Source organism: Halyomorpha halys, unplaced genomic scaffold (genome assembly GCF_000696795.3).
Source record: "Halyomorpha halys isolate HHAL.00 unplaced genomic scaffold, Hhal_1.1 Scaffold620.1, whole genome shotgun sequence".
Taxonomy (NCBI): domain Eukaryota; kingdom Metazoa; phylum Arthropoda; class Insecta; order Hemiptera; family Pentatomidae; genus Halyomorpha; species Halyomorpha halys.
Genome location: NW_027107900.1, coordinates 1 through 8,385, shown reverse-complemented (window position 1 = coordinate 8,385; position 8,385 = coordinate 1).

Here is an 8,385-nt window from a genome sequence, read left to right as displayed (position 1 = left end):
TAGTTGGAGATCGAAAGGCAATTGACCAATTTCTCTCAGACTTGACTAAGGAATTCCGGATCACCACTGGGTCTCTTGATAGCTTCCTGAGAATGCAAATTAAGAGAAAGAAGGATGGTATTTTTGTGCATCAGGAACCATACACAAAGAATATCCTTTCAAGATTCAATATGATTGATTCAAACCCAGTTTCTACACCCTCTGAGAAGCGTGCTGAAGAATTTGAGGATTCACCTTTGGAGAAGAGTGTTCCATATCGCCAGGCTGTTGGCAGCCTGCTCTATTTGGCTATGACTTCTTGCCCAGAATTGTCGTATGCAGTAAGCACAGTTTCGGAGTTTCTAGACTGTCCAAAGAAATCTGATTGGCAAGCTGTCAAGAGAATCTTCAAGTATCTGAATGGCACCAGAGAGTATGGGCTGTTTTATAAATCAGATACTAAACTAAAGTTGGACTATTATTCGGACTCAGACTTTGCAAATGAAAACTTGTCTCGACGATCAAGAACTGGAGTTTTGATGACGTGTGGAACTGGTGCTATAAGTTGGTTGAGTCGTAAGCAGCCAGTTACTGCTTTAAGCACTACAGAAGCAGAGTATATTGTAACATGTGAGGGTACCAAGGAGATGGTATGGCTTCAGCGACTGTTGACTGAGTTGACAACTCTACATGGCATTCCACAATTGTTGGTTGACAACCAAAGTCCCATACGGATGATACAGAATCCAGAATTTCATCACCGCACAAAACACATTGAAGTGCGTTTTCACTTTGTACGTGAGAAGTGAATGAACAATGATTTTGAGCTGCAGCATGTGCCCAGTAGTCGTCAGCTTGCTGATGTATTCACAAAGAGCCTTCCTACTGGATCTTTTGTCAAGAGTCGCACATCAATTAGAGTCTTGAGCTTGGGAGGGTGTGTTGAAGCAACCTCAGTAACTTCCGTGCAACTCTGACTGCGCCTCCATGTTGGATAACCTTCTTTTACTGTACTTCCTTTTTTTTGCTGTATTCCATGTGTGTCTATCTATTTTCCTATTACATGTTTTTGTTTAGTTAACAGTTGTTTACTGCTTATTTACTCTTTCCCTCATCAATAATCAAGGGAATAATCTATATCTATGAAACGGAATAGTCGAATCTTGGTCCAGAATAAACATTTGAATTACTGGACTGATTTCTTACTGTTTTTTTTTTCTCATAATTTTCATAACTTTTTGACCGACCAACTCGAGAGAGGATTTGGTGATTATCACCTAGAACAACTGTACAGGACGTAGTTCAGGACACGGAAACAAGATCCTGGGGAATCGCAGCAACAGTTTAGTACCGAGATTTCTCGACTAGTTAGGCTAACGTATACTGCGGTTTTAGAGGACGTCCAGGAAGACATGGTTGTTGTCGTTTTTACTGACGGAGTCCGTGATCTTGACCTTTAACAAAGCCTGAAACTATCGAGACCGAAAACCATGGGTGGAACCTTAGCGAAAGCTCTTGAGTTCGAAGTGGTCAAGAAAAGCTTGCAAAAGGGTCGACCCCAATTGCGGCAGACTCAAGTTTGGCAGGAGCAGGAATATATGGACAAAAACAACACCAACAGCTTAGAAGATAAGCTTGATAGATTAATGAAGAAGCTGGAGGCCATGGAGAGGCGGGAAGTTGTCCCACCACTCAGGAGGCCACGAAGGTGCTCCAATTGTGACGAACCTGGGCACTTCAAGAAGGATTGTAAGGTTACACCACGGCGGGTACGTCCGAACAACCAAGGGAAAGATTTGGTACAATGCTTGCAGACTGACCTAGTCTATCGCATACAACGTAAACCAAGAGCGAAGATGAAGGTTCTTCATCTTGATAGACTTCTGTCCAATGCAAGTAACAGGAGTTGCTGACATCCGCACCACTGTTGACAAGATATTTAATGCTAGTACGGCGATCTTTTACAGATAGTCGATGTTGCCCTGTGAAAACATCTGAGGCAGCACACTTCCCCCATTACTGTGGCTGCCAGTTGGAGTTTTTTTGATTGACTTTTTGGTCCATTACATAGAACTCATTACATTTTATCCGGTTTACATCTACTTTCCAAGCGAAAGTGTCAATAGCAGTATTCACCTTTAGGGTTAAAGCGAGATCGGAATTTAAAACGAGATCTTGACCGCTTTTTCTAGAGCTGTTATTCGATCACAAAGCTTTTGAATCATAGAGGAATCAGGCAACTGGGATATCGTATTAACTTCAGGTGTACTTGACATCTCCCAAATTCTGTCTATAATTTGTCTAAATTTCAATCAGGGATTGAAAGATTTCCTCTAATTTGTGGTGGTAATATGTCTAACAGAATATTTTTTTACTAATTTCAGTTACCGCATGTCTGTTGGCGTTGATGACCAGTGATGTTTTAAGCCTTTAAACAAAAACAAGTCTCCCCAAGAACTTTCATTTTTGATAACAATTGGCTGAATTTCAGAGTACCTAATTCAATTTTTAAATTGTTTTCCTTCACTTTCTTTGAATATTTCAAGTAATATGTTTTTAGCTAATGTGCATTTATTGTGATCATTTCATGAAACGATATCCCCCCAATTAAGTAGTTAATTTTAGTACTGTCGAAAGTGACACCAAACTGTTGATTGTGTTTAACCAACAGTCCATTGTGTTGACTGAATAAGAATAATTGACTGAAATGTATAGTAAATTGGTCTCCAAATTGTTGTTTTTATTAGTTGAACAAAAAAAAAAACTACATATTTCTCGATATCAATAATGTTATATATAATTATTGTACACAGCTATCAATTCGCATTCTTTAACTTAAAGACGAAGTTGGCTCTTCGTGCTGGCTTGTTAAATTCTACACGATCCAGCATAAACGTTTGAACTTTACCCTTACTTAGCCTTTAGCCTAGAAGATATTATCTTTCCTCCATGATTATTTACAATGCAGATGTTCTCTGCAATGCCCTCTGCTATGTTATTATTTCTTTACATTTTACTTTAACAACTTAGAATAAAAGTGCTAAACATCATGTTTTTTTCTCAAGCTCTCACTCAATTTACACATTTTTAGATTATCACCAGCCAGAAATAAAGTGTTTTTTGAAAATTAACCTAAATGCTGATCCTTTTTTTGTGAATCTATAGAATCAGCGTTCAGAAGTCCACTAAGTGTTTCAATTTACTTCTTTACTAACAATTCTAATTATATGAACTTGTGCTAATTTAAGATATCATAAATAAATGTACACTTACAGAGTTGTTGGCTAAGGGCACTCCATAACATAACTACTAAAATGTTATAATTAAGCTTTGCCCAATGCGCCTTAGGAGCCGAGAAAAAAAGATATTTTGTTTTCGTTTTCTCCCTTTCCTTTGTTTGGATTCATAGATTACTTTATATACCAATTAATTAGTCTTTTTTGTATAGAATATTAAAAAAAAAATTACAGGTTGTATTAAATGATTACATGTACAAAAAATAACAAAAACAATTAAAGCAGGCAAAAACATAATTATAAATATGACATAGTGAGCTAGAGTATTTAAAAGATCTAAAATACAAATTTTCGGAATACATTTTCGACAAAATTTTTATTTTTTACAATGATGTGTGTTCACGTAAACATTTGTATCTCCTTTAGATTGGATCCAAACCCAACGTTGCTGCAACCGTTTAAAAGCTGATTCTTTTCTCTTCCCGTAAGAATTTTTGTAGAAATCTAATAATTAAATATTTTCGCCTTCCTGGAGCCTTCGATACATGTATATACAATTTTTACAAAGTTCCTTTTATTAAGAAGACGAAGTAGGAGTGGGTTGGACACACAGGCAATGGCTTGGCTGCAGTCAAGTGAGCTTTAGGCCGTAGTATTATTCTTCCTGAGTTACGACCTGAGTAAGATATCTGTAAGGGGATGTACTGGGAGCAAAAGGGAAACAGTACACGAGATTCAGCTAAAAAAGATAGGATAACCTATGTGAAGAGGAGAGGCGGTACCCGCAAGCACTTCGGAAACATATTAGAAAGGAGATAGATAATCAACGTAACTGGAGAGGCAAAAGAAGTTATTAACAATTGTTTAGCCCTGAGGAAATTATGGAATAAGATCAAAGCTCGTATCGACAAGGAAAAATGTATACGAGTAAAGAAGTAAAATATGAGAAATCATCTGCTTCGCAATCTACATTTTTTTCATAATTGTCCCAATTATATTCATCTGCTTTTAATGTATGGTGTTCTTTTTTTCACATATTTTTGGATCACCATTTAAAGCTTTTACTGTAACCTTTCTTTAATCTCACCAGGTTTCTGTTTCTTCTTGATGGCTTGATTGTTTTTAGCCATTCCTTGCACAATTTCAGTCTTTTCCTTTTCTCTAGAATCATCTGTGCATCTTAATGATCCTTCAAGTCTGCGAGGATACATCTTTATTCATTAGATTTTCTTCAGTTTCAAATCTCCAATTGTTTCGGTCTCCTGTATCAGCTTGTTCTTTCAGTTCTCTTTCATCTTTAGGTAAATTTTCATTATCCTCTTCTATAGTCTTTTCATTTTTTACTTTTACTTCTATTTTGGTTTCTGATACACTAGTAGCATAAGCCTTCAAATTTGGATTAACCTTTAAGTTTACTTCATAAAATCCCTCATCTTTTTCCCACTATTACAGTATCATTTTTTATAATTTTCACTTTGTCTTTAGAAAAAGTCACGTATCCACCGTTCTGTGTTATTTAGTAAGTAGTTCTTCTCTCGGTGGTTTGTTTTTTTGTATATACCATAAGGTTTTTTTCTTGGTTGGGCAGTCTTTACTTAGATATCCTTCTTTAGAGCAAGAAAAACATTACCTCTTGTCTGGAGCAGTTCTCCAATTTCTTTTTACATGTGTTCTAAACGCAACTGGGATGTATGTTCCCTCAGTATCATTTGTAGAGCTTCAGCCATCAATTTTGTAGTTAAATTGGAAAGAGTTTTCATATCGGAGCCTGTGCTTTCCCAAGCACTTATAAAATATTTATACTGCTCTGTAAGTGTTATTATTATTTTGGAAATGATCATATCATCTGGTATATCATTTCCTAGTGATTTTAATCTAAATGCTAAATTTTCAATAGAGCTTATGTGGCTGGTCAAGTCTTAAATAAAATCCTGTCTTACATTTAAGATTAAAGAATTCTTGCAAAAGTTCAAACTTTTTCTGAGAAACATCTCTCTCATATATTTCACATATTTGAACACCTACAATATTGCAACAATCCTGTAACGGATAATAATTATTTAGTTCTAGATTGAATTCCATAGAAGATTTTCTCTAGCAGTAGCGTATTGTAGAGATACAGTATAGAACTCAATTCAGAAAAACAGTACAAAATCAAAAAGCGTGCTTCGCCTGATTTTGACTTACAGAGGTTGAAAAAGTTCCCAAGGCGGAAAGAAACGGAGTCAGAATTGTGTATTTACTAGCTACTTACCTTGCAAATTTATTCAGTTTTATAAAGCACGATCCTAGATGTCATTAGCCGGGCTATAACGTATCAGTGAGCCTACAAAGGATCCAAGGGAGATCGATCGGTGAGTGTTAGTACCGGGTACACTTCTGCCCCAATTCGCCCAGGTCAACCACTTGAAACAATAACTACCTGTTACCCCCATGCTTCCACCACTTCGGCATCTTTATCTCTTTTATTTCGTGTCGCCCTCCCTTATCTACTGACGTCTTCTCCCCTCTCCCTTCTTCTATAACTGAAGCCCTGAATCCCAGACGTGGATCCCAAGTGCGTCGAGGATCTTTTGTTTTTTATAGCTGAATGAAGTGTATTGAAAATTAGTTTTAGAAAAATACTAAATGTCGTTACCTATCCTTCAGATAAGATAGATAGATTACCGATAATATTCATCATTTAGGAACGTTGTTTTGATATTTTCTCCTTCGTAATCTTAAAAAAAAAAATTGGTTTGAAAGTATAATTTCATAGATTTGAAGCCATGAAACCTGCCCATTCTACGTCAATACCGATAAAGGAGGCGAATAATACGAGAATTTTAATGAGAAATATTAATAAGAAATTGTAATCACAATTTTTACTTTCATTTACCTGTATATGAAATATACAGTAAGGTAAAGTATTGCGGTCGTGGTCCTCATTAATTTTAATCTAAAGTAGAATAGTAAATGAAAATTTATGTGATGTGCGCACCGCACCAAATTTTATAAATATCTATAATTATTCAGTAATCTATAATAATATATAAATCTGACCATTTTGTTTGTAAGAAACTACTAATCCGATTTTAAAAATTCCTACAAAACAAAAATGACCTAATTCATTACTCTATCAAATTACTTGGCAATTTAGTAAGAGTTCTAGGACTTCCAATAATCCGTTTCTAGATTAAGTGTAGTAGAAACCAATTTTTAAAATTATTTTGATATGTGTTTTATGAGCTAGATGTTTTGGCCAAATCTATCCTTGCCCCCCAAATCCCTATATATGGGGGAAATAAGATTTGAACCAATTTTAGATAGAGCCATTACACAATCTGCTTCGTGCTTAGCTAATCATGTTTAATACCTAATTTACTTGCCTAGAACTAGTAACTGATTGAGAGAGGGCCAGTGCTCCCCAAAAAGTTAACATGTTTAAATAGTAAAGGATTAGCCCCATTGGGTGTGGTTGTCTCTGTTTTTCACATGTGGCCTAGCTTCTTGTGTCCCTAGATGGCGTCCTTTGACTCTTTCACGTAATTAAAGTGTTCATCCATCTAACAACCCCCAAAACAAAAACAAAAAATGCCCCACAAATTAGAAAATCCTATGCCTGTGGTCTGAACCCTAGGTTTTATTCTTCCATTATCAAGGAGACAACCTCAATCATTGACTTGTCAATCATAAAATAATAAATAAAAAAAAAAATCATCCTAATTTATAAAATAATTTACTTTTAATTTAAAAAACTCAATAAAAAAAAATTGAACTCCATTCATTGTATGTGGATTTCTAGGTATTAACTATATGCCCTTGCTCTTGCTGGCTGTTCAGTAGTGATGGGTAATTAGTAATTGCAAAAAAAAAACTGTATGAACCGGACATTGATATTACCAGACTAACTCACTGTATTGTTAAAAAAAACTGTTATTTTAAAGTCCGCATTACCCACGTGCTTCTCCGACTTCTTTTAAACTGAAGATTCACTAAATTTTAACAATGTTTTATCTATTGAATGCATTTGAATTTTAAAAAACACAAATAAATTCAAACCTGTAATAATTACCATCTCAAAGCTTGTACTAAACATTTATAAATCAATATTTTACATACATCATTTTTTCCTAAACCATTTATTTATTTAAATGACTCCATAAATTTTCTTTGAATTAAGCTGAAATTTTGGAAAGTAAAAATTTTTGGGTAAAAATTCAAGGGCTCGTGGTCCTCTCATGTCTATTTCAGGTATACTTAGTTTAGTTGGCTTCATCCAATTTTCCGAAGAAAACATTCGTCCACGCTTTCTTATCCACAGCGTCAAAATCAAAAATTTTCCCCATACTGTTGATTTGCTCACAGGGCTCCTCTATCCACTCTTATAACAAGTTCATATTCTGATGATTTATACGCTTCCTCTCATAACAATCCTCCCTTTCAAGAATAATTCATAATTTGCGCGACTACTTTCTGTAATTACTTCCCATTGTTCTCAATTGAATGGTGGTAGTTTATGATAGATAATCCAATAACGGTTTAGCAAGTGTAGGTAATTTTTGAAGGCTATGATAACATGGGCGTACCCAGCGAGGGGCAGCTGTACATCCTATAAGTGAAAACATTTATTAATTTAATAAAAAATATTTTTGTTTTCAAACAAACACTATTTTTAATAACTAATAAAGCACTACGACAATTAAATATAATTTTCTTAAAATTTTGGTTTCATTCGCCATTTCCGTGCTGAAATGTCACACCGGATTGATTTTATTTTACTGATTATTAAAACACCCTTGCTATGATACTTATGAAGTTAGAAGTGAACCAATGTTTACGGGAATCTTGCCCTTCAATTGGAAGTTTGATCTCACTACAGAAGGACTTTTACTTGGGCAATGTGGTTGTCTACAATTAAGACCAATCAAATATAAAAATATTAAATATAAAAAAGTTTTCATTAAATTTTGAATTTTAAACGATATATATTACATTCATTATAAAAAAAAAATACCTAAGTGGCGAAAAGTGGTGTGAAGAGGTTGGAGTAGTTTTGGAGAAAATATAATGTATTTTCTAAATGTGAACTAGTTTTTTGCTGAAATTTTCTTATTTTAAATCTATTTTTATTTTTCTGAGAAAACTGTTAATTGAAAAATACATCTAATTAAATATCTAATCAATAGTT